The 21,945-nt window shown below is 41.2% G+C and overlaps 1 pseudogene across 6 annotated transcripts in view; it reads right to left on the bottom strand.

Moving 5' to 3' along the window:
- Positions 1 to 21,945, bottom strand: part of LOC309651709 (RNA-binding protein 4B pseudogene) — a 270,167-nt pseudogene that overhangs the window by 246,734 nt on the left and 1,488 nt on the right. The window lies entirely within an intron of this gene.

Consider the following 21,945-nt stretch of genomic DNA (forward strand, 5'->3'; position numbering starts at 1 on the left):
ACTTGGACAAGTTACTCGGCTTCTCTGGGCCTCAGTGGCCTCATCTACAAAAATGAGAATGATAATATCTTCCAGATAGAAATGTTGCAAAGGTTAAAATGAAGTAATAAGTATAGACACACAGTCAATGTTTGTTTAGCTAAGAATAATAGGAGAATTATATGAGGAATTTGGGGCAGAGGCTGGGACTAGGATTCCAGACTGCCGCACTGAAAGAGGCAGGGCCAGCCCAGACGGCACCACCTATATTATTACCTGATTTGAGATATAAGTTTTTTCCTCCACCATTGAAAGCTATCTGCCCCACTGCCCTGCTGGAAACTTGAAAAGCAAACAGTAGCAACTCCTGGGAGTAGCATGTTTGGTTTTTAGGACCAAAATACAGTAAGTCCCCTACATACGAATGAGTTTCATTCCGAGAGCGCATTCGTAAGTCCAGTTTCTTCATTAAGTCCAGCAAAGTTAGCCTAGATACCCAACTAACACAATCGGCTATATAGTACTGCACTGTTAATAGGTTTATAATACTTTTCATGTAAATAATACATAAAAAACAAACAAACACAAAAAATTTAAAAAACATTTTTTATCTTACAGTACAGTACCTTGAAAAGTACAGTAGTACAGTACAACAGCCGGTATACAGGGGCTGGCATCAAGTGAACAGGCAAGAAGCGTTACTGACTGGAGGAGGGAGAGCAGGTGGGAGATGGTAGAGCTGAAGGATCGTCAGGAATAGGAGACGGAGGGCAAGCTGCCATTTCCCTCACGCCTGACGCTGATGGAGCGCATGTTCACATCTTTGAAAGTTTAAAACTTGAAGGTTTGTATGTAGGGGACTTACTGTATATTACACTGTAAACACCTCAAAGGGCAACAAAATGAATGATAGCATCGTAGCAGGGATGATTGAGTAACATTATCTACCTAAAAACAAAGTCCCCAAAGAACAGAACGCAGAATGTGTAAGTTTTTATAAAGGGGGTGGATAGAAAATCTAAAAATATCTAGAAGCTCAAAACATTGCCTGGGAAGGTAGATAAGTTTACAAGGTCAGAATGAGTAGTCAGAGGAGAGTTTTTAAGGTGAGGGCACAAAACTAAGAGAGGAAATCAATCAAAAAGCAAGCAACCCATATCCTGAGCACCTACACTGTGCAAGCCATTGTTCTAGGTATTGGGAATACATCACTGATGGACACAGCAATTCATGGAACTTACATTCTGGTGAATGTAAGGAACAGACCAAAAAACAGGTAAATAAATAAACATAATTAAGTTGATATAGTATATTAAAAGGTAATATATTCTATAGAAAAAAAGAAAAGGTAAAGAATGATTGGGGGAATAAAGAGTGGGAGATTCCATTTTAAATAGGATGATCAAGGAAATGATAATTGAAAAGATGAGTAAAGCGTTGAAGGAGGTGAGGGAGTTAGCCACACAGATCTCAATGGAGAAGAGCTTTCCAGGCAAAGGGGATGTCTAGAGCAAAAGCCCAGGTGGGAGCTTTCTGGGCTGTTCCAGGAATAATGAAACCAGTACAGTTGGAGCTGGGTCAATAAGGAAGAGACTAGAGGACAAGAGGTGAAACAGCTGAAGGGGCTGAATCGTGCAGGGCCTCGCAGGCCACTGTAAGGAATTTGGTTTCACTCTGTAGTAAGGAGCTATGACCAGGTTGTGAGCCAAAGTGGCCTGATCTGGATTATGACCAGATGGACCACATTGACTCTTGTGCTAAGAACAGACTCAAGCCGATAGAGACAAAGGTAGAAGCAGGTGAGCTTCTGGGAGACCCTTATATTGAACTTCACAGGCAAGCACTGACAGTGGTTGAGCCAGGATGACAGCAGTGGAGGCATGAAGAGGCTTAGCTCCTGTCTAGATGCTGAGGGTGGGACCACCAGGCTCACCGGAAAGAGTGATGTACAAGGTCTTGGCCCTGAGCTACTGAAGGATGAAGTGGCTGTCAACTTGTCACCTGAGACAGGGAAGGCTGCCACTGAGTAGGTGGGGGTGGAAGATCAGGAGTTTGGGGTGAAGTGGCAAGAGGAGGTGTGGGCTTAGAGGGGATGCAGCAAGCACAGACCTCACACCACCCACATCTCCCTGTAGCTTGGCCTGGATGTAAGATGCAGCACATCATTTATCGATGCCTTTGGCCTTCAGGCCACGTTCAGCAGGAATCGTCCTGAAGCATATTTTAAGCCCTCAGTTTCCCCCATGCAATGGTACAAACAAATCTAAAGAAACAAAGATCAAAAGAAGCATGAGTGTATTTAGTTCCCCCATATGAATGTCTCCCCCTGCCCACGCCCACTACCTCTGCCACCTCTTCAAGAGTGTTGTCGAACCCAAGTTCATGTGTCTGATGCACAGTGAGCCCAAACAAGCTGAAACATCAGAGTCTGGAGGAGAGAAAGGTTTATTGCAGGGTCAAGCAAGGAGAATGGGCAGCTCATGCTCAAAAAGCCCAAACTCCCAGATGGTTTTGGGGGAAGAGTTTTTAATCGGCAAAATTTGAGGGGAGGTCTGCAAGGTATGTGACCATCCTCTGATTGGTTGGTGGTGAGGTGAGAGGGTGGCGTCCCAGGCATCAGCCTTCCGATTCCAACCAGTCTGGGTTCACGTGCTTGCGTTCAGCCTGAAGTGACCATCCTCTACCTGGGTGGGGGCCTTCGTTCCTGTAGAAGAACTCAGAGATGTGTATGAGATCGTCATGTACATCACCCAAGGAGGGACCAGGACCCTAGCCCATCATTGCACTATTGTTACTCTCTGCATCCCCTCACTTCCCTAATTAGGATCTGTTTGAATCTGCCCCTTGGAACTCAGGGAGAGTCTAGGAGGCTGAAAGTCTTTTTCCTACAAACAAGAAATGGGGGGCATGGAAAGCCTTTTATACCTGGTAAGGCCCACAAGGTCCCACTCGATTTCAAGAGGACAGCCAAGTGTCCCCGGAGTCACATTCAATTAGATTGTGAGTCATCACATCCATCCCCCTAGACAGCAGGGCTAGTTATCTCCTAAGGAATCCTCTGGTGCCCACCATGCCCACTCACTCACCCCCTCAAAACATGTTCACGGAAGGGGATCTAATAAATCAACTCACCGTAGGGGGTAAATGAGTAAAAGAAGAAACAAGTGAAAACACTCCTCCCCCCTAGGGATACTGGAGCTTTAAAGTAGCCAACACCCTAAACCAAGGGACAAAGTAATGAAATATCTGGCCACAGACTAAGGGAATGTAAGGGTCAGTGGCCTTGGACTCACATTCCTCTGTGGCCACCTCCTGAGAAAATAGTAGGGCTGCCCATACAACTCAAAGTGGTTTCCTTGACTGTTCCAGAAGGAGGATGTGGAGTCCCCTGGGGGTAGACACATTTCCTGCTTGCCTGCACTGTATTCTTTTTCTGCAGAGCACCTGTCCCACACACACACAGCCAGAATGCTAGGCCTGCCCGCAGGGACTCTTCTGTAACTCTGCTCCAATAAATAGCTAGCTCACGATGGTCTCGTTCCTTTTGCCCCTTGGCTGTGAGACCCCAGAAGATACCACGTGTGTGCACGTGCATGCATGCATGTGTGTGTTGTCTGCACAATGACCTTCAGAGTTCTTAAACTGTCTGGATACCCCAGGGTCAGCTAAGCAACAGCAAGGCTGGTGAAACAAGAAGGGAGCCCTCGGGACTTCCCTGAAAGTCCAGTGGTTAAGACTCCGTGCTTCCACTGCAGTGGGCGCAGGTCCCTGGTTGGGGAACCAAGATCCGCATGCTGTGTGGTGTGGCCATAAAACAAAATTAAAAAAAAAAAAAAAAAAAGAAGGGAGCCCTCGGGCTCTGAGCTAGCAGGAGCTTCCCCCACACCCCGGGGGTCTCTCAGGTACCAGCCACTCACTCAGCAGGAGGCTGACAGCCATGTTCAATCAATCCATCAGGTGTGCCACCCACAGAAACTGGGCCTGCCAACTCACTTAAGGGGTTTGAGGGAAGCAATCGCCACGTCAGCTCCTTCTCTGGGCAGTTTTATTTGAGTCCAGTCCACTTTGTGAAGCCATTACACATCAATCCTTCAGGGGTCTTTCCTCCCTCGATGGCTTTGGGCTGCACTTGGCTAATCAGTAACTCCCAGGCAAGCCACATATATTCTGAAATGCACCCACACAGAAATAGGCTTCCCCGGGGAGCGGGCAGCATCCCCCCGCAGACACTTGGAAAGATGCACACCCCCTGGGGCACAGGACCACTGGCAGTACCGCAGCCTCGCTGACCAGGTCACATGGTGCAGACCCCTCCCTGAAGAAATGACATGTCAGAGGAAAAGAGAAGATCCATCAACAATGTCCCCTCCTGACCTAATCAAACTTACAAGCTTTTGCACAGCAAAGGAAACCATAAACAAAATGAAAAGACAACCTAGAGAATGAGAGAAAATATTTGCAAATGATGCAGCGGACAAGGGCTTCATCTCCAAAATATACAAACAGCTCATACAACTCAACAACAAAAAAACAAACAACCCAATCAAAAAATGGGCAGAAGACCTTAATAGACATTTCTCCAAAGAAGACATACAGATGTCCAGTAGGCACATGAAAAGATGCTCAACTTCGCTAATTATTAGAGAAATGCAAATCAAAGCTACAATGAGGTACCACCTCACACCAGTCAGAACGGCCATCATCAAAAAGTCTACAAATAAATGCTAGAGAGGGTGTAGGGAAAAGGGAACCCACCTACACTGCTGGTGGGAATATAAGTTGGTGCAATCACTATGGAAAACAGTATGGAGGTTCCTTGGAAAACTAAAAAATAGAATTACTATATGATCCAGCAATCCCACTCCTGGGCATATATCCAGACAAAACTATAATTCAAAAAGATACATGCACCCGTATGTTCATAGAAGCATTATTCACAACAGCCAAAACATGGAAAACAACCTAAATGTCCATCGACAGATGAATGGATAAAGAAGATGTGATACATTTATGAATGGAATATTACTCATCCATAAAAAAGAACAAAACAATGTCATTTGCAGCAACATGGATGCAACTAGAGATGATCATACTAAGTGAAGTAAGTCATAAAGAGGAAGACAAATACCATGTGATATCACTTATATGTGGAATCTAGAATGTGGCACAAATGAACCTATCTACAAAACAGAAACAGACTCACAGACATAGAGAACAGACTTGAGGTTGCCAAGGGGGGAGGTGGGGAGGGAGAGGGATGGATTGGGTGTTTTAGGTTGGTAGATGCAAACTATTACATTTAGAATGGATAAACAAGAAGGTCCTAACGTATAGCACAGGGAACTATATTCAATATCCTGTAATCAACCATAATGGCAAAGAATATAAAAAAAGAATGTCTCTATGTGTATAACTGAGTCACTTTGCTGTACAGCAGAGACTGACACATTATAAATCAACTATACTTCAGTGAAAAAAAATTGAAAAAAAAACAAACAATGCAAGCAGGCAGGCCACAGTAGATGAAAGGACAATGGTTTTGTTCATTTGCATTTTGTTTTCAATAAAAAACAACTGGTAAACCGTAATAGTCCAGTGTCCTGGGTTATTTCAAGCTGTGCTGCTATCCATATTAGGTGACTTTATTTTAGACGTTTTTTAACATCTTTTTAGAGGTAACTGATCTTGAATCTTATGTTTTCTCCTTCCAAGCCCACTTTAATTTCTTATTCACACTCGCCTGACTGTCCATTCCACCTACCCAATACATATGCACTTTAAACAAATTCAGTATCCTTCTAGAAGAGACCAGAAAGGCCAGACCTTGTAAAATCCTCTTGGTTAATTCCACTGAGGCACTGGGGGTGTAAAATAAAACTTAGCAATAAATAAAAAGAGGGAAATCCAGGAAAAAAAAAATGCATTCAGAGACAGATGACAGACGCAAAGACACGTCTATGGAAACTCCACACAAATAGGCTGTATGACCACACTTATGCCTCAAAATAAGAAGCCCCATTGCCTCACTCCAAGCAACGAGCTCCATCCCGTGTCGGAAAGCAGGGAGATGGCACGCTCAGGAGTCCAGCGTCCGTATTTAATTTATTAACAGGTAAGACAGCAGAGGCATCGCTTTGAACTGGAGACATCAATTTGATTTAAATGGCTGCCGCTTAATGTGGTGAAGAGGAATCAACTGTGCCCTGAAAACAGAAGACAAGGAGGCGCATCTTCCTGTCGGTTTCCTGGGAAATAACGAGCCCTATTAATAGTTGTTAACATGAATCAGCGGATCACTCCTCTGTCAGCGGCTGTCAGGCTGGGCCCCCGGGTCAATCGGTAAAGAAAAAGAAAGCTGACGCTTCAGGGCGAGTCTCAGCAAGGGGAGGGGCCAGGGCATTGGCCCCTGTTCCAACCTGAGCCAGCTACCGCCTACCAGGAAGGAGAGGAGAACTCAGCATAGCAACAAGGCCCCAAGGAGATGCACACCAGTCAGAGACATAAAGGTCAACCAGAAAGCCCCGTACAGGGCCTCATAGCCAAGAAGAAGCCATAAAGGGCAGGGCTCCTGGCCCCCGAAAGACCGAGAATTTAGATCTGCTAATATCATGCTAATGAAAGGGTTTGTGAGGCCGGGTCTAACCTGCTAGGAAGACTACCAGGTTTTGTTTGGGGTACAGCTTAAGTTTTGATGGTGTGGCCCTCCACCGTGTATATGACTGTACAGGTGTGGGTTTTTTGGGGGGTTTTTTTGTTTGTTTTAAATATGTCATTTTTCCTTCTCTTCTGAATTTCCTAACTGGCCCTTTATTTTTTTATTTTTATTTTTTTTAATAAACGTTTCACTCCATGAATGTCTTTTTATTTATTTATTTATTTATTTATTTTTGGCTGTGTTGGGTCTTCGTTTCTGTGCAAAGGCTTTCTCTAGTTGCGGCAAGCGGAGGCCACTCTTCATCGCGGTGCACGGGCCTCTCACTATCGCGGCCTCTCTTGCTGCAGAGCGCAGGCTCCAGACGCGCAGGCTCAGTAATTGTGGCTCACAGGCCCAGTTGCTCCGCGGCATGTGGGATCTTCCCAGACCAGGGCTCGAACCCGTGTCCCCTGCATTGGCAGGCAGATTCTCAACCACTGTGCCACCAGGGAAGCCCTACAGGTATGTTTTTCCTCTCCATTTCTACCAGTTCAAAATATACTCGCACAAAACATTTTGCAACATCCATGTCAAAGGATAAATAGCCTTAATAATTAAAGAGCTGCTAAGCTCCTGCAAATCACAAAGCATAAGCATTAATAATAACTAATATTTATGAAAACCTTACTACATGCCAGGCATAGCCTAAAAGCTTTAAATTATCTCCCTTAAATCTCTCAGATGCTTTAGGAGGGAAATAATGTTATACCCATTTGGCAGATGGAAAAACTGAGGCTTAGATGATTTGAGTAACTTGCTCAAGCTCTCACAACTAGCAGATGATGAAACAATGATTCAGACCAGGTCTGTCTGTTGTAAGTCTGTATTTTTACACTATGTCACATCAATTTTTCACAGGCGACCCACAAAGAAAGAAATATAAGTGACCAAAAAACATTTTTAAAACATTTCATTGTGATAGTAACCAAAAAGTCTAAACCAAAAGAATAATGATGAATTTATTTATTTATTTGCTTATCAGGTAGACAAAGATTAAGATTAACAAAGCCTAGTGATAATGGCTCTATGGAAACACTAACTCACTTAAGCAGTGTTGGTGAGCATGCCAGTTATAAAATCATCCTGGAAGGTAGCTTTTTCAAAATATATAAAAATGTAATTTATGCACGCTCCTTGAAAATCTCCACTCCCAGGAATTACCTTTATGGGATATTTAAATGAGTAAGATAAGATAAAAAGGCATTAATCACAGTATTGTTTTTAAGAGCAAAATATTGTAAACACATAAATGTCCATTTATAAGAATTGCTTAAATAAATTATGAAACATCCATCCAATAGAATAGTATTCAGTCACCTAAAATAATGGTGTTGATCTATATTTAGTGACACAAAGATATCGATGAAAAATTGTCCAGTCAAGAAAGCAATTACAGGGACTTCTCTGGTGGCGCAGTGGTTAAGAATCCACCTGCCAATGCAGGGGACACGGGTTCAAGTCCTGGTCCGGGAAGATCCCACATGCTGCAGAGCAACTAGGCCCGTGCGCCACTACTACTGGGCCTGCGCTCTAGAGACCGTGAGCCACAACTACTGAGCCTGCATGCTGCAACTACTGAAGCCCAAGCACCTACAGCCTGCACTTTGCAAGAAGAGAAGCCACCACAGTGAGAAGCCTGCACACTGCAATGAAGAGTAGTCCCCGCTCGCTGCAACTAGAGAAAGCCTGCACACAGCAACAAAGACCAAACGCAGCCAAAAAGGAAATAAAATTAATTAATTAATTAATTAAAATTCCAAAAAAAAAAAGAAAGCCATTACAGAAACATATATAAAAATATAAATAGCATACACACATGCAAAGCAACTTTTCTGGAAAGATGTTTGTGAAAATGGTGTTAGCGATGACTTTTAGGTTATGCAATTTCTGGGAGCTTTTACTTTTGTGTATTTTTATGTATTGTTTGACTCTCTTTAAAGAAGATCTATTGTTTTTTCAACAGAAGAAAAAAAGAAAAATCACATCTTCTGTTTTCTAATTTAACTTAGTATAGGATAGTGCTGGACCTGGAAACATTTTTAACCTGAAACATTATATAACGGAGAGAACATGGGCTTTGGAATATGACCTCAGGTGCAATCTTCGCTTTTACTAGCTTTGTGACTATATTCGTTTTCTACTGCTACTATAACAAATTATCACAAACTTAGCAGTTTAAACAACACAAATTTAGGGACTTCCCTGGCAGTCCAGTGGTTAAGACTCTGCGCTTCCACTGCAGGGGACATGGGTTCAATCTCTGGTCGGGGAACTGAGATCCCACATGCCCTGTGGCCAAAAAAACGATACAAAAATGTATTATCTTACAGTTCTTAAGTTCTTAAGAACTTCAGTTCTTAAGTCATACCTACAGACTCAGGTGTTGGCAAGGCTGTGTTTCTTTCCAGAAGTTCTAGGGGAGGGTCCATTACCTTGTTCATCCAGTTGTTGGCAGAGTTCTGTTCTATGTGGCTGTAGGACCAAGATCCCTGTTTTCTTGTTGGCTGTAGCTAAGGGCTGTTCACGGCTTCTAGAGGTTTCTAACGTCTGCCATATTCCTGCAAAGCCAGCAATATGGAGTCAAGTCCTCACTCACATCTGACCCACCTACTGCTCCCCTCTTCCACTTTTAAGGATTCATGTGATTAGACTGGACCCACTCAAATTATCCAGAATCATTCTCCCTTTAAGTCCATCTGCAATTTCCCTTGTGCCATGTAAAGTAACATATTCACAACTTCCAGGGATTAGGGCGTGGACACCTTTGTGGAGCCACTATTACTATATGTTGGAGAATGACTTTGGCAAATCACCTGAGTAACGATCCTCAACTCTAAAAGGCAGGATGCTTTACTGAATTACTATTCTTTTGTTTTATTTTGTTATTGCTGCATTTTGACCTTCCCACTCTAAGAAGGTATCTATGCCTCCCTCAACTCAGGGGGCTTTATGATGACTGAAGACAGCTTTTCTCTTGGCTTTTGTTTTCAAAAAGCCTAATCTGGCAGGATCCCTAAGAGAATGCAGTACATAAGAGGGGATGGCTGAATAGTTTCACAGGGAAGTGAAAACCATGAGTACCTTTATGCCCAGTCTTGACAAGGACGCCTTTAAAAAAACATGTGGACTTGGCAATGAGCAAATGAGCTGTGATCATCATGGACAGGAAACCAAAGGGCTTTCTCCAAAGCTTCTGTTTGAGGCAAGACCCTTAAGACCCTTGCATGGCCCCAAGGGAGAGGGTGATAAAAGAATTCCAATAATGACAGATTGAATTTCCTGCCACTCCAATGGATACATGAAGTTAGATTGATTCCATTAAGATAAGATAATATGACTTCTTCTTTTAAATTTTTATTTTGTATTGGAATAGAGTTGATTTAATAATATGACTTCTTCAACACCCCTGTCTATGACATAACAAATGCGTCTCTCTGCTACCTGGGAAAAGCGATAACTACCCTGTGGGAATTTGGGCGGGATGCATGTATGTGAAGCACCTGGCACATAATAAAGAGACTCCTAAAAATTGATACTGATATATGAAGACATGACAAGGAAGATGAGCCAAACACATGCAAACTTTATCCTCTAAAGAACCAAAAATAAATAAATAAATGCACCTTTGGTATTTTGAGACACACTCAAAAGTCTGGTAAAAGACTTATCACACGGTGTTCAGTATAAAATACTCTTAAAACGTTGATGAAGAGAGAGGAATTACCCTATGCAGACATTTTGGAGCCATCTACATCACTTTCTTCTTTCTCATCCCCTCAATTCAATTGGCCACTACCTACAAATACCTAGAAATACCTGTAGCGCCTCTCCCTGCCTCTCACCCCCACGGTCGTCAATGTGGCTCCAGCCCCCGTCTTCTCTCTCCAAGACTGTGGATGACAAGACCCTCCCGATGGGTCTCCTTGCCTCCTACGTCAGCCTCCTCTAATCCACCCTTCCCTTTCCTGTTTAAAATTCTTCCATGACTTCCCTTTGGCTCACAATCTTGCCCAGTACTCCATTACTCCGAGATTCTCATTCTCACCTCCTTCCCTGACTTTGCAGGGCTGGTCCTACTTCCTGGGATCGCCCCTCTCCCCACCTCTCGCTACTCATACTTAAGAGACAAATTAAATATTAACTCCTCTGTTAGACCCCCCCCCCCGGCTCCTCCACATGATCAGTTCCATCTTTCTCGTTCTTGTCATAGTATAGTAAACAATGCCCTTTCCACGCTGTTTTATTGCTCTGTTTATACGTATTTCCCCCAACAGACCAGGAACTTCTTGAGTGCAGGCACTGTGTCTTGTTCAACTTTGCATCTTGAGCGCCAACCCACTGTCTATCATACAAGAGGTGCTCTCAAGCGTTTCGTTCAATAAAAACCACGGAAGGTGCAGTGAAGTTGTGAGGCTCTTGGTAGCTGTGAAGAAACGGAAAGGCCAAATGATGTCCAGCAATGGTTCATTATTCCAGACTCCTCAGGGGACAAAAACCCTTTTCATCGTCATCATTCCCTCATATGCCAAAACAATGAAAGGGCACTTCTGAAAAAGAGATGGCAATGGGTAAACCAGAATGCGGAGCTAGTGAGCAGTCAGAATTCAACTCGACAAGAATTTCTTGAGCACCTGTGCTCTGCCAGGCACCATTCTAGGGACTGGGGATATGCCGTTCCCATCTTCAGACACCTCACCATCTCCCACAGGATTCAGGCACATAAAGCACGCAAGATGGCGCGTGGCGTGGAGTTGCCAATAGAGACATGTTTCATAGATGTTTAAAAGGTAATGAAGGTACCACTTCACACCCATTAGGATGGTTATTATCAAAAACAACTGTTAGTGAGGAGAAATTGGAACTCTTGGGCATCACCAGTGGGAATATAAAATGGTGCAGCCATTATGGAAAACTGCTGGGTGGTTCCTCAAAAAGTTAAACATAGATTTATCACATGATCCAGCAATGCCACTTCTAGGATCCAGCAATTCCACTTTCAAAAAATTAAAAGTTGGGACTCAAACACTTAAACACCCATGTTCACAGCAGCATTATATATAAAAGGCAAAAGATAGAAGCAACCCAAGTCTCCATCAACAGATAACTAGATAAACAAAATGTGATACACACACACACACACACACACACACACACACACAGGTATATTTTACAGCCTTTGAAAGAAAGGAAATTCTGATACATGCTATAACATGAAAGAACCTTGAGAACATTATGCTAAGTAAAATAAATCAGGCACAAAGGACAAATATTGTATGATCCCACTTATATGAGGTACCTAGGATAGGCAAATTCATAAAGACAGAAAGAATAAGGGAGGTTACCAGAGACTGAAGGGGATGGGGAGCTTAGTATTTAATGGGTACAGAGTTTCTGTTTGGGATGATGAAAACATTCTGGAGATGGATGGTGGTGATGGCCACACAACAGAGTGTATGTACTTCATGCCCCTGAACTGTAGACTTAATAATGGTTAAGATGGTCAATTTTATGTTGTGTCCATTTTACCACAAATTTTTTTAAATCAAGGAAGGGAAATTTTCACTCTACAAGAATGAAATTTAGGAGAACACTGATAACAAAAGTTACTGAGAAATCGGGCTTCCCTGGTGGCGCAGTGCTTGAGAATCTGCCTGCCAATGCAGCGGACACAGGTTCGAGCCCTGGTCTGGGAAGATCCCACGTGCCGCGGAGCAACTAGGCCCGTGAGCCACAACTACTGAGCCTGCGCGTCTGGAGCCTGTGCTCCGCAACAAGAGAGGCCACGACAGTGAGAGGCCCGCGCACCGCGATGAAGAGTGGCCCCCGCTTGCCACAACTAGAGAAAGCCCTCGCACAGAAACAAAGACCCAACACAGCCAAAAATAAATAAATTAATTAATTTTTTAAAAAGATATTAAAAAATAATAATAATAATGGAATGCCACTGAATTATTCACTTTAAAAAAAAAAGTTACTGAGAAATCATTATGTGTGATCTGGGCTTTGAAGGGTGAATAGGTGTTCACTGGACAATGAGTTAGAAGTCTGACTTTACGTCCTGGAACTGCCACTTCCTTTTATGTGGTTCTTTTTCCTCATCTATAAAAGTGAGAAAAGATCAACCATACACTTTTGGTGAGGATCTCATGAGATAACATGCCTGAAATGGTTTTACAAACTACAGGAGGATTTTTCAATATAAATTCACTGATGACAAGTGATATAAAGTATAATTATTGAAGGCAAGACCTTCATGTTTCCATTATCTCGGCTTTGGCCAGCCCAGAATATTTTCTCAAGTTTAAACATGATATGCACTCCTTCCTATCCATGCAGGATGAAGTTAAGACAGATGGAAGGGCAGAGAAGGAATAAAGGTTAAAGAGCAAGGCTTTGAAAGTATGTTCTTACTTTAACATATGAATATTATCCAGCCATTAAAATTGAGAAACAGGAAGACAGGAAGGAGAAATAGGAGAAGGCATTTAGGATTTGACTACCTTCACCTAATATATTACAAATTGCATCGCTGATGTAGAACTGTGTAACTATACCGATACAAGAACGGGAGTCAATGTGCAAAAGGGAAAATAGCTGTGTAGAGATGGGGGGGCTGTGGGTTACATTTTTCTTTTTTTAATTTCATTTTATGTTGTTTTATTGTTTTTGCCGTAACAAATGAGGACAAGAGAAAAAGTAGTACATTCCTTTCATAAACGTTTATCAGCTGGTTTCTCTGCTGACTACTTACCCACAATCCCTGCCCCCACCAGCTTCCAAGATGCTCGGAGGCCCTGTACCATTAAGCCCTGGAGGCTCAGAGGGTAGCATTTGCTTCTAGCAATGACAGAAGCTTGCACAGAACCGGAGGATTCTCCAACGCCCCTTCAGGGTAAAGAGCTGCCGCCTTCTATAGATTTGTGAGTCAGGGCTCCAGAGGATGCTGAGGGCACGGGAAGGGCCATCAAACTGTGTTTGGCCTTGGGCTCTGATTCAAAGGCTGCTGTTTCCAAGGCCCTTACCCTTCCCACTCTGAAAGAAAAGGTACTGACTTCAGATGCTTGTGACCCTCGTTTTGATTTGCTCAGTTGCTGGCTGAATTAGTGCAAGGACATTATTTCTCGGAGCAAGGTTGCCCCCATCATCCTCTCCAGACCGGAGAGGGTCATAAACTATTTTGGCTGCTAAGCTCATAACTAGATCAAGGAGAGAAACCAGGACTGGCAGGTTGATTTTATGCCCTTGTGCTATCTCCCCAGTCTATCAACCTGTAGAACCAACGAGTATTAGCACCCCTGACATCCATCAGAAGCCGCAGCCTATAAACAGGAGGAACAGAATCAGGGAGACATCTCAATTTCGCTGTGCAGACAGAAGGCCAGTCACATAGACAGAGAACATTTAACCCTGTAGAGACATGGGCTAAGCCTCTGATTCTTCCAGCATCAGGACCCCTGTTCCCAAGGTGGAGGCGCTGCGGGTCGGTGTGCAAGCTGAATACACACAAAGGTGCCTGGCTAAGCGGGAAAGCCGGGTGACCGCCAGCATCTGGGCCCCGCACCTGGTCACGCCCCTGGCACGTGGAGAGCTGCCTTCGAGAAGGAGCACCTTTGGCTCCCAAGCCACATTCCTAAGGGGCTGTGCCTGCCCTGCGGGACCTTTTCCACACAAAGCACCGAATGTAGCAGCAACAGCCCTACCTGTGCAAAACCAGAAAGCCATCCAACACGTGTCTGAGTCCCATATCCGAATAGCACAGAAATCTGCCTGAAAACTGGACATCAACTGTCCAGATAGAGAAGCCTAGCATTTTATTTCATTTTATTTTATTTTAATTTAATTTAATTTTATTTTATTTTATTTTACTTTATTTTGTTTTATTTTGTTTTACTTTATTCTATTCAATTCTATTCTATTCCATTCCACTCTATTTTAAAAATTCTTTAGACACCAACAAACTACCCTAGGCTTCATTTAACTTTCAAATCAGATTTCCCTTTTAGGTCCCACCATCAACAGTTCTTATGTTCAGTCGTTTTCCCTTGCAAGTTCCACTGTGTTTGACCCCTGACAATGCCAGCCCTACTCCTTTCTCCTTGACTGTCCCCATCGGATCCTCTTGCATTGGCCACCCTCCCTCGCAGCCTTGTCTTCCTTGCCTCGCACCTTCCTTCTTCCAGCCTTAGTGGCCCTTTGAGAATAATGTCATCATGTTCCTAACCAGGCCTTCTGTCTGAATTCACGATTTTAGAACTATGTTACAGAGCCCTGAAACTATATGAGAATTCAGGAAGGTGTCTAAAACGATTAGTTCCATAGAATTAAAAATCCAGTTTCTGGAAGGGGTCGAAGCCTTCAACTGATGCAATTTTATCTTTTAAAAAGAAAATGAAGCATGACCCAGCAGTTCCACTCATGGGTTTATATCCAAAAAAGACCAAAAACACTAATTCAAAAAGATACATTCATCCTAATGTTCATAGCAGACTTATTTACAATTGCCAAATATAGAAGCAAGATAGGCTCAAGGATGTATTGTATAGCGTGGGGAATACAGCCAATATTTTTTAGTAACCGTAAATGGAAAGTAACCTTTAAAAATTGTATATTAAAAAAAAAAGAAAATGAAGCAACTAAGGCTAGAAATATTAAGTGACTTACCCCAAATCAGACAAGTGTTAGTGCAAAACTAGGAGTCAAGTGCAGCTCTTGCAATCTGTCCTTCCCCAGAAGCTGCATTTATCCATCTACCAAGGAGAGACCAAGCTTCTATATAGGGAAATGGTCTCTGATATTCTCAAGAAAAGCAATACCCAACAGACTGAGATAATGAAGGTGTTGTGCTTTCGTGCATGACTGTTAGTGCAGGGGCCCCAGGGGTCCTTGTTAGAGAACACAGTAAGGAAAGAGCCATTGAACATGGACTTCAGAGTCCACTGGCCGTGTTCAAACCCCTCTTCTGCCATTTCCTAGCTTTGTGACCTTGAGCAAGTGCTTCAGTTTCCTGATCTGTAAAATGGGAATAGTAATAGTCTGATCCCATAGTGTTGAGGTGAGAATTAAATGAGATAACTCACAGAAGAAGTGATTAACATGGTACTGAGGCGTAACTTAAAAGAAGTCCTTCTGCCTTCTGCTAATAACCTCCCAATCCCAAAGTGTATAACAGCATATCTATTTTATACACATGCCAAGCCAAGGTAGATGATGCTAATGTGAGAGTCTAAGATTTTGTCTGATTTTCATGACCACTGGCATCACGTAGTATACTCACACATGTTCCAAGAAGAAAACATGCACTGGGCACAGCCAATAAATATAAAAATTGCTAAGTCAAGTTCATTTAAAAACCACATGGTAAATTCCTAGTAATTCTGGGTTAATAACATGTTAATTACCATCTTGTTATAGCATCAATGAGCCATACATTTGATGTGGGAACCTGCAGCAGAGATTAAATGCTAAAATGAACTTTCTCCGACTGCTGCATGAAATGATCCCTGTTCACTCCATATCGCCATGGCTTTTCAGAAAAACCTCCTATGTTACTGTTTTTTTAAGAGCTCACTAATTGCCTAAAGTATCCTCCAACTAGAGTTTCTTCTAGTGTAGGTATGTAAACAGTAGTCAGTTAGCTAGTGGGAAGCAGCCACATAGCACAGGGAGATCAGCTCGGTGCTCTGTGACCACCTAGAGGTGAGGATAGGGAGGGAGGCGATATGGGGATGCATGTATACGTATAGCTGATTCACTTTGTTATAAAGCAGAAACTAACACACCATTGTAAAGCAATTATACTCCAATAAGGATGTTTAAAAAATAAAAAGAGTAGTCAATAACATCTACCACCTGTAACCAACTGTTCCCCCCAAATCCATTGGATCAAAGTCCCTTGTGATGACAAGTTCCAGCCTACTGACCTCTACTGGGGTGATGATTTAAGTAGCTGCAAGTGTCTTGGTCCTTGCCTCCACCTCCTTCCTGGGCTTTTAGAAGTTGACTTGTCCACTTTTTCTGCGTTGAAATATGAATCCAAAAAGTAAGTCATATGAGCCCAGCTGAATTTCTTGGTAGAGGAATTATGTATAACAAGACAGTTGGCAAGGTTATATCACTCCGTGAAAGCTGTAATTTCCCTGCAATTGATTTCCTAAAGATAACTCACTGTTTGCGTGCAGTGAAAGATAATTTAACAAGAAAAGATGAGTCTCTTCAGAACACCTTGATTGGCAATTGTGATAAATTCCTATAATTACTATTGACTCAGAGGAGGATTTTCATTTGTTAAGATGTTGCTGAAATGACAGCCTGGTGATGGTTTAAAAAGAGGAAATGGCAATACCACGTGCTGTTCCCATCTTCACAAAAGAAAAGGTTGGGGGACCAACACGGGTACAGATTTCAGAGAGTCCTTGAAGACCCCATTAAATCTCAGAGAGACCTCCACATCCCCCTTGATGGAAAATTCTCATAAGAACCATAATTCTTAGGGCCAGAGAGTCTGGATCGTTCTCCTAAGAAAGGAACAAAGTCAGGTCTAGATCAGTTCTTCCCTAGTGGAAGCAACAAAATCCTAGTATTAATGTTAAAAATTGAATAATATTAGAAGTCCAACAGTAGGCAATTGGTTAAATACATCATATTATGCAGCCATCAATATGATTTTATGGAGCGTTAAAGACATAGGAAAATGACTACAGTATGTTTTTAAATATGAAAAGTAGGATGCAAAATTACATCTAGAGTTTGAGCTCAGCTATGTAATAATATGTATAAAAAAACAGGAAGGAAATTTGTCCCAGAATGTTAACAGCGGTGGGTGCTAGATCTCTAGGTGGTAGGATGAACAAAACAACAACAAGAAAAAAAAAAGAAATTCCACTTTCTAAAAAGTCCACACTTATAATAAGGGGTTATCTTAAGTGGGCTCACTTAAGAGAGTCAAACTACAGATATATCTCTTTCCTAAGTAAAACTGTCTTTTGATATTTGGGAATATCATCCATGACCATCTTAACTATCATTGGCAGCATCACCAGAAAGCTTGCCCAGAAGTTTGTTGTTTGTGTTTCTACGTGACACATACAGAAAGTAAACAAGCACTACTCTTTGTCTTCTATCATTTCACAAGCTAAGATAGTCTCCTCTGACATAAAGTATAGACTTCTTATATAATTTGCCATGTAAATGTAAAGCATTACTAGTATTGATCACAATTTTATAATTATAATCATTAATATTCCTAAGTGCTCTTCTGCCATTACCTCATTCAATCCATTCAGTAATTCTAGGAGACACAAAGGATTATTATCCTCATTAAAGATGAAAAAACTATGGCTCAGAGATATGCAGTAATTTGCATGAGGTCACAGAGCAAAGTAATTATTTAAATCCAAATCTTCTGTTTCAAAGTCTAGGATTCTTCCCACTGTACCATATTTATGGTAATATTTACAAACTAGGAGTAATTAGTACATTAACACATTGTGCCTTTATTGACACTTTTCGTCTCCATTTAAAAACTGTTTATGGACTATCCATACTACCCAGAGCAATCTATAGATTCAATGCAATCCCTATCAAAATCCCAACGGCACTTTTTCAGAATTAGAACCATCCTAAAATTAATAAGGAATCTCAAGAAACCCTGAATAGCCAAAACAATCTTGCAAAAGAAGGACAAACTTGGAGACCTCACACTTCCTGATTTCAAAACATACTACAAAGCAACAGTAATTAAGACAGTGTGGTACTGGCATAAAGGCAGATACATAGACCAATGGAATAGAACAGAGAGCCCAGAAATAAACCCCTGCATATATGGCAAATGATTTTCAACAAGGGTGCCAAGACTACGCAATGGGGAAAACACAGCTCGTTCAACAAATTGTGCTGAGAAAACTGGATATCCACATGCAAATAAATGAAGTTGGACCCTTACCTTATACCATATACAAAAATTAATTCCAAATGAATTAAATATTTAAATGTAAGACCTAAAACTATAAAACTGGAAGAAAGCATTGGAGGGGGAGCTTTGGGACACTGGATTTGGCGATGGTTTCTTGGATATGACACCAAAATTACAGGCAACAAAAGCTAAAAGAGACAAATAGTATTATATCAAACTTGGAAACTTCTGCACATCAAAGGAAACAATCAACAGAGTGAAAAGTCAGCCTAAGGAATGGAAGAAAATATTTGCAAATCATATATCTGATGGAGTTAATATCCAGAAAATATAAGGAATTTCTACAACTCAACAACAAGAAAATAAATAACCCAATTTAAAAATGGTCAAAGGATTTGAGTAGACAATTCTCCAAAGAAGATATATGAATAACCATATAAAACTGTTCAACATCACTAATCACAAGAGAAATACAAATCAAAACCACAACGAGATATCACCTCACACCCATTAGGATGGTCACTGTCAAAAGAACAGAAAATAACGAGTGCTGGCAAAGATGTGAAAAAATTGGAAATCTTGTTGGTGGGAATGTAAAATGGTGCAACCATTATGGAAAACAGTATGAGGTCTCTCAAAAAATTAAAAATAAAATTACCACATGATCCAGCAATCCCACTTTTGGGGATGTATCCAAAAGAATTCAAAGCAGGATCTTGAAGAGATATCTACACACCCAAGTTCATCTCAGTATCATTCACAATAGCCAAGAGGTGGAAGCACCCCAAATGTTGATCAACAGATGAATGGATAAAGAAAATGTGGTATATACATACAATGGAATGTTACGCAGCCTTAAAAAAGAAGAAAAATCCTGTCACATGCATTAACATGGATGAACTTCAAGGACATTATGCTAAGCAAAATAAACCAGTCACAAAAGGACAAATCCTGTACAAGTGCGTGCATATGAAGCATCTAAAGTAGTCAAAGTCATAGAAACAGAAAGCAGAAAAGGCTGGGGTCGCGGGGTAACAAATTAGGGTTTAGTGGGTATAGACTTTCAGTGTTGCAAGATGAAAAGGTTGTAGATATCTGTTGCACTACAATGTGAATACACTTAACAGAACTGAATATACACTTAAAAATGGTTAAAACGGTAAATTGTGTTGTGTTTTTTACCACATACACACACAAAAACGTTTGCATACTATTAAAGCTCCTTATCAAGGGCTTTGGCATTTCAAATGGATTTTCTTTAAGAGTTCATTGTTAGGAACATTAAAAGAATAGAAGCAAACATGCTACTTTGCTTCCTGGTCCAACAAATATGATTTTAATGTGTTAAGAGCCTCAAACGAAATTTTAATTAACTACAAACAATCTACTACATAATGACAAAATATGATGTTTAGTTTGTCCCTCTTGGACAAGTTTCTTTTTTTTTTTTCATTTTTAATTATGATAAAAACGTAACACAAAATTTACCATCTTAACAATTTTTGAGTGTACAGTTCAGTAGTGTTAAGTATATTCATACTGATGTGTTGACAGATCTCCAGAAATTTTTTCATCTCGCAAAAGTAAAATCCTATATCCATTAAAGAAGTCCTCATTTCTCCTTTTCCCCAGGGCCTGGTAACCACCATTCTACTTCCTATTTCCATGAATTTCACTACTCTAGGGACCTCCTGTAAGTGGAATCACACAGCATTTCCATACATGGCAAAATACAATTTATAAAATATATGAAACGTTGTTTTGCATCAACTTTTAAGGAACTCACAAGTTTAGCATTCTGAGGGATACCAAACCAAAAAACCATTCAGAAACCAGGAAATAACCAAGATTATCATATCCCGGAAATTCTCTAGAGGCTGCTTAATCTCTCTATGCCTCCTTTCCTCATCTATAAAACAGAGATAACAATAGTATCTTCCTTAGAGCCTTGTGATGAGAATTAAATGTATTAATACCTGTAAAGCATTTGGAACAGTGACTGGCACAGAGTTGGCCCTCAATAAATATTAAATATCATTATTTTTCCATGTATTCTATCAGTATTGATAATTAATACACCACAGGGACTTCCCTGGTGGTCCAGTGGTTAAGACTCCACAATTCCACTGCAGGGGGGCATGGGTTCGATCCCTGGTCGGGGAACTAAGATCCTGCATGCCACATTGTGGTGTGGCCCAAAAAGAAAAAGAAAAAAAAAAGTGTTAATAATACACCATAATTAAGACACAATGGCTACTCTCGAGGAGCTCATAATCTAAGAATTTAAATGTTCTGAACAAAACTCAGCAAATGGTAAAAACTTGCCAGTTTTTATTGTTAAAGAAGGCATTCTTCAAAATATGAACAGAATCAAGAAAATAAAATATGTAAAAGAATAACTTCTCCAGCTGAAAACTAATAGTCTGGCTTTAGCAACACAATGATTATTTTCAGACTGTAACCTCACCAAGATGTAGCCACTAATATTATTTTGTAAATATAATTAAAAGCAGATCTATTTTCACTGAGGGCAAGAATTTAACAAAATATTATCTCTGATTTTGAAATAGCCACCCAGGAGCTTGTAACACAGCTACCTTATTTGCCTGCTCTAAGGACATACTGAAAATGTTAAATGATTGTAAAGCAGTAAGTGTGGTCTTTCTCTTCCTAATGAAATTCTAAAAAGCTACAGTCTCCTGTAATGCAAACAAGCATGTCTGCCTTGTCGGATTCATCGAAGTCAGCCAACCATGGCTGAGCAGGGGTTGTGGCCCACAATGCTGCCACCTGCTGTATGGAAGTGAAATCGCTTTCCTCGGATGGAAAGAATGAAAAGATCATTGATGCCATGGCAAATGTCTTAGGTAAATATTCTGTTATCCCAGTAGCTCAACACATCATAGAAGTAGGTTACCCTTCCACTTACCTACACTCATCAGGCTGTTTTGCTAACTTACCCTTTTGCCTACATTGTTTTACAGACTTCGCCCCTTATGCAGCAACTAGGCTTTCTGTTTTCTTTCATTTCGTTTACTCAAGATGGATTACTTAATGTTGAAACACTGTTTGTAGTGTCAGAATTTATGATGAGCCCCGTCATTATAAGACCATTATGAGACCATCTCCTCATGTCTCAAAAATAGCCTGTGTACCACTACTATATATAAAATAGATAACCAACAAGGACCTACTACACAGCACAAGGAATTCTACTCAGTATTTTGTAATAACCTATAAGGGAAAAGAATCTGAAAAAGAATAGATATACAATCACCTATGTATAACTGAGTCGCTTTGCTGTACCGCTGAAAAGAACACAACATTGTAAATCAACTATCCTCCAATTTAAAAAAAAAAT

Source organism: Balaenoptera physalus (genome assembly GCF_965194825.1).
Source record: "Balaenoptera physalus genome assembly, chromosome: 21".
NCBI classification, from domain to species: Eukaryota; Metazoa; Chordata; class Mammalia; order Artiodactyla; family Balaenopteridae; genus Balaenoptera; species Balaenoptera physalus.